At 41.4% G+C, this 5,603-nt stretch overlaps 1 protein-coding gene across 1 annotated transcript in view; it reads left to right on the top strand.

Annotated features, from left to right (window-relative positions):
- Positions 1 to 5,603, top strand: part of atp1a3b (ATPase Na+/K+ transporting subunit alpha 3b) — a 23,853-nt gene that overhangs the window by 1,169 nt on the left and 17,081 nt on the right. The gene's annotated exons all lie outside the window — the stretch shown is intronic.

Here is a 5,603-nt window from a genome sequence, read left to right as displayed (position 1 = left end):
CCCCCCCCCCCACACACACACACACCCCGTGTTTGCAGAGGTGGGGGGTTGGGGGTCAGCACAGCAGAGATGTCCTCTCAACTAGAAGCTATCTTCTGAACAGCCTCCCGGCGCACTCGATGACCCGTGCGTCATAATGCGGTTACCGGGAATAAGTGCCTCACCAGCTTATTTCTCCTTTAATTTGTGACATAACGGAGGTCTCGAATGGACACACATCTCAGATTAAAGAAAAAAAAACGAGGGCTTTAAGGCAGATCAGGAACGGGATGACGCGTTCCTTTAAAAAAAAGAAGAAGAAGAAAAAAGAAGATGGCCAATTCTGATCCGTTTTGCGCGCATCCACTTAAAACCATTAAACGCGTCTTCTCTCTGTGTGTTTCCGGTCCCTAAACGTATCAGCCCACGTAAATGAATCGGTGGGTCCTCGTGGAAAACTACCAGCTGAGAGCCGGTTTGCAGTGTGGCCAGTTTTGAGACGAGTTGTAATTTTTAATCTGGCACTGGTGGTCCTGCGGAGTGACGCTGCAGACAGGAACCGGTGCTCTCTGCAGCAATGGAGAGACCCTCAGATCTGCCGGATTCACACGGAGGAGGGGAACAGAGACCCCTCTCGTTCTTTCTAGAGAGTCTCCATTTAAACGCGGAAGCTCTCCGCAGCATTAGTGGGCACTGCGTCAAAAGAGACAGGAGGACAGAAAGTGCTTGTGCATGATGCACAGCTGCTGCCCAGTGGAAGCTGTGAAGGAGAAACGCTGAGGGGAGAGAGTGGGCCATAACGTGTCCCTTCAGGAACCAGTAATAAAATGATACACGAGCCTCCTTGGAGGTCTCTGAGGGGGGGTTTCTGAAAAGCGCACCGCTGAGGTGACCCTGAAGATATAAAGACTGGATAAAATGAAGGCTAATAGATATTTTTTTAATTTTTATTAATATTTTTGCTATTATCATCCTAATCGTTTTGTATCTCCTCTGAGAGTTTGGCGCACTTATGGCTGTCCTTTCACAAGGCCGCAGGGTGGTGGTGGTGGTGGTGGTGGTGGTGGGGCAGCAGCAACGCCTGCGACTGCTTTCTGCGTCAAACCGGGGGCGGGGCTTCCTGTGTGGAAATTCCCTGCAAAGAGCTGTGATAGGCTGGCACAAGGAGCCACGCAGAAAGGAACAGCCAAGGATACAGCAGTGATGTTACAGAGAACAGACTGAACATGTGTCAAGGAGAGCGAAACGATATTTTTAAATTTAGTTGCGTCAGAAGGAATGTTTCCGGGTTCACACACACGCACGCGTCACCTTCTGCCCCCTGTTTTCTGCAGTGATGCAGCTGCACTTTGACTGAAACTGATGACTATATAGGAGGAATGTAAAATGAGATGTGGATGCATCGACTGCCACTTTTCACCTTCAGACATGTGACTGCTGAGAGAACAGGAGGGACAGAGAGAGGAAGGGCAGATAAGTAGTGAGCAGTCTGCAGGTGAGAGAGAGAAGGATTTGAAGTGATGGAGGCTGCATACGGAGGGGGGAGGGCTGCTGGACTGCATATCCTGTTACGAGATAATGACCTGAAGCTCACATTACCGTGGCTCATGTTTCCTGCTGCTGCACCTTGTGAGATTGGTTATCAGAGGATACAGATGGGTGCAGGCTTGGGTTGGTGATCTTCACATGTATTGATTGTGGTTGATCAGCTTCAGGGTTGGGTGATTTGATGACATCACGCATTAAGCGTTCGTCAGAAGGTCGTAATGGCCGACGATGACGTGTGAGGCTATGAAGCTTTGAGAGCAACATTAAATTCTCTGTTAGACCTGAACAGGAATGGCTAATTAACTCACGGTGCAAAGGTTTCTGGGACAGCGTGTACGTTTATATTGGAACCCGTGATGTGTTCTTAGGGATGGAGGACGTTCAGGAGCTGTGTGGCTGCTGCAGAGGCTCAGCCCTCAGTTTGGTGCAGAGTGCTGCACATCCCTCCTCTTTGCACCTGCTGCTTGATGCTGATAGGCTGCTGTGTGGCATGACTGCTCTGTCCCACAAGGTGCAGAAACCAAAAGAAAGGCCTCCTCATAAGGATGTTTTAACTTACCTATCTAATGATGTTTTAGAGCCAATAAGGTGAACGTTTGAAATGCTCCTCCGTGTAAACTAAAAGCTTCTTTTTTAATTCAAAGTGGGAATAAAGTATGGAGTCCATATTACCTTTATGTCGATGTAAATTTTATTTCTACACACGTTAAAAACATTTTGTGTCTGGGGACCCATTACAAGGGCGAAAATATTCCAGGGACCCCTCATAAACCCCATGCTGTTTTAAAAGATAATTTACTGTCATTTCAACCTCTAAATGCCATGGGAATATATATTTTTTATCAAGTTTATTATGTTTGTTTTATTAGTTCATTGTTTTCCATGCATTTTTAAAAAATAAAAACCAAATTAACAATTTTGTGAAATTTTTGAGGACCCCCAAGATACCACTAGGGGTCCTGGGACGCCAGTTTGAGAACCTGTGTGTTAAATGACTGAAAGCTGCAATCAATGATTGTTGGACGCCTAATTGTAGAGTTGCAATAATTGAGTCTGGTGGAGATAAAACCATGAATAAATTGTTCTAAGTTTTTTTTTTGAATAAAATTAAGATTTTGCTTTTGCAGTTTGACATCATACCTATCTGGTTCAGTAACAAGCCTACACAAAGCCTTTTCTTTTACTGAATTTAGGTAAAAGGGAATATAACTCATCTGCTAACTAACACTAAATAAGTTGATGCAATGGAATGTTGCAAAAGGCACACGACTATGTCAGTCCACCTAGTAGGATACAAGCAAAGAAAGGGTTTCATTTCTGTACATTGTAAGCACACTTCAATAAAAACTACCAGGTGAAGTACATATTATTAAAGCTAAAAACTTGGTTTCTGTGAGTTTGTGGCTTTGTGTTTTTTTTTACCAGTCCCAAAATGCATGGTTGGCAGTTAACCTAGCATGCATGTTTTTGGATTAGTAAAAAAAAAAAAAAAACAAAGCCACAGAAACTAAGTTTTTTTTTACTTTAAATAATATGTACTTCACCTGGTACTTTTATTGAAGTGTATCTACAATGTACAGAAATGAAACTCTTTCTCTTCTGTGTGAATACTAAAAAATATAAAAGGTCAGTGCTGTCTCTTTTATACCTCACTTTAAGTTACTCAGTGATTGATACGGCCAAAAGTTTCCAACTTAACATGCTGATGGTCTCCCATAAAGAGAGCGGTTCAGGAGGCTAAGGTTGCCTGACGACAGCAACATGACTAATGCAGGGTGTTGTCTTGGAAAATCACATGTCCTTTTGTGAGTAAATCAGAGCACAATGCTGCACAATGGACAAAGATTAGCTGCATTTGATTTGTTTTTCTTTTTTAATGAAACCTAACTAACCATAAAAAAAGCTTTCATTCACTTATTGTATTTGTATATTTAAAAGATACCAGTTTAGAATAACAAAGGGAGGGATGTTGTTAATCTGATAAAGTTATTCGATATTTGGCTGCACAAAGAGCTCCTATTTGTATGAATGTGTGTGCTTATGCATCTGTAATGCTCTTCCTGCCATTCAGTCCTAAGTTAGCCGCTCTCAGAGTGTGGCAAGATGCCCTGTTCTCGACAAGCGCCAGGAAATCAGGATTTACTACGCTAATCTAGCCCAGGTTGCACTCACCACAGTGGAAGTCCTTCACAGTTCTCATTACTGGGCCAGGTTTATTAAAGCTTCACAGAAACACCGTGTGAACAGATGACGGCTGGACAGACAGATGGGTCAGAGGAAATCGAGTAGGGGAGGATGTGCGTGTGTGACTTAAGTAGTAATTTTCATTTGGAGTTGTCTTGGCAATGTTTCTTTGTTTTGTTTATTTTTATCTTTTCAACAAGCACAAGGCAGATGATTTGAGAGCTAAAGAGGGTTAATCTTTCTTTGTGTTGGCAGGGTTTAGAGATTAAGGTTTTCTTTCTGCTCTCATAATCGCCCCCCACAATTCTTTTTTAAATTTTTATTTACGTGTTCTGTGTAAAATTACATCAAATCAATCCTTTGCGTGTGCGTTGGATTAATTTTAATGTTTCTTGAGCGATAGGGAAATGTAATAATAAGAGACTGCTGTACTTCCTGCCCTTTTTTCCTTCTTATTAGAATGTCATGCTTCTTTTCCTCCTCCAAGTCTGATGGCAGGAATTGTCTGCTTTTGACAAGTGTATTTGGTGAAAAGAAGAGATAACGTTACTTTCAAGGCTGATAATACAGAAGAGTCAAACAAGCAGTTTGTCAGTCGATTGTTGAAATGTATAATTTCATAGAATAGGAGGAACAATGGAGCAGTGGTTAGAGCTGCGACTCCCAGTCTGGGGCCTTTCTGCGTGGAGTGTGCATGTTCTCCATGTGCTTGTGTGGGTTTTCTCTAGATACCGAAAATGGCCAAAACGGCTGTTAGGTTCATCTGTAACTCTACATTGTCTTTAGGTGTGAATAAAAGCGTGAACGATTGTGTGTCTCCTCCTTTTGTGTCCTTGTGATGGACTGGAGAGTTGTCCAAGGTGTACCTCACCTTTTCCACAGTGACTGCTGGAGTTAGACACCAGCTCGCCATGACCTGGGAAGGAAAAATGAGTAAAAATAGATGGATGAATATTTTAGAATGCACCAATAACTAGCACAGGAATGGGAAAAAAATTGCTGATTTATATGAAGATTATTTAGTTTCAGCATTCGGTTATTTCAGTCGAGTATAGTAGAAACAGAAGCATACAGTAGTGGGCTAATCCAGTGTTGTAATCAGACTAGCTAATCCCATTAGTCAGGTCCCTTGGCCCCCAGCCTGAGCCCCCTACTTTGGCCCGGAGCTCTTCGTCCTGTTGTAAGAAACAGCAGATGGCCCAGTGACCTTGCCAGGTTACACAGACATTTAATATCACTGAATTTTACATCAAAAATGAGATAACACTGATAAAGTTGGGTGATTTTTACAATTATTAGTAGATTTTTTTTKCATAGAAAGATCATGGTGACAAAGAAATACAAATCTCAAAGATACCAGTTATGACTGCCATAAAAATCAAGGTTCATTGAAAACATTCCCCATTCTTTTTCATATAATTAACAAGGTGATGTCCTCTGATACTTTAGATGACCATGATGATACTTGATTCTGGGAAAACATTTTTCTTTTACCAAAGTTGGATGGTTTTTAGTTTCATTGTTTCAAGACCAAAAATAGATGAAAAACGCAAATATATACATTTAATGTGTCCTAATAATCACAGGAGATGAAATTTAATCTGGGATTTAACTCCAGACAGTCTTTAATTTTAAGATAGAGTGGAACAGAGAAAAATGCTTCAGTTTAACTTGGTTTGATGGTTACACCTTTTATTAATTATTCAGTTTATGGTCAGAATACACAGTGGAACTTACCAGCTTTAACACGTTAATATACGGGTTTGATTCATAGTTATTCAACCATTGGATTACATCAGCCCAACAATGCTGAACCAAGTTTATTTCAGTCCCAAATGTAATTTTTTTGAACTTTTTTATATCCCAGTTCAGTGTGTTCAGCTATACACATC

This window comes from Austrofundulus limnaeus, unplaced genomic scaffold, assembly GCF_001266775.1.
Source record: "Austrofundulus limnaeus strain Quisiro unplaced genomic scaffold, Austrofundulus_limnaeus-1.0 Scaffold101, whole genome shotgun sequence".
Taxonomy (NCBI): domain Eukaryota; kingdom Metazoa; phylum Chordata; class Actinopteri; order Cyprinodontiformes; family Rivulidae; genus Austrofundulus; species Austrofundulus limnaeus.
Note: the sequence above shows the minus strand (reverse complement) of the source record. Positions and strands in the feature narration are given on the sequence as shown.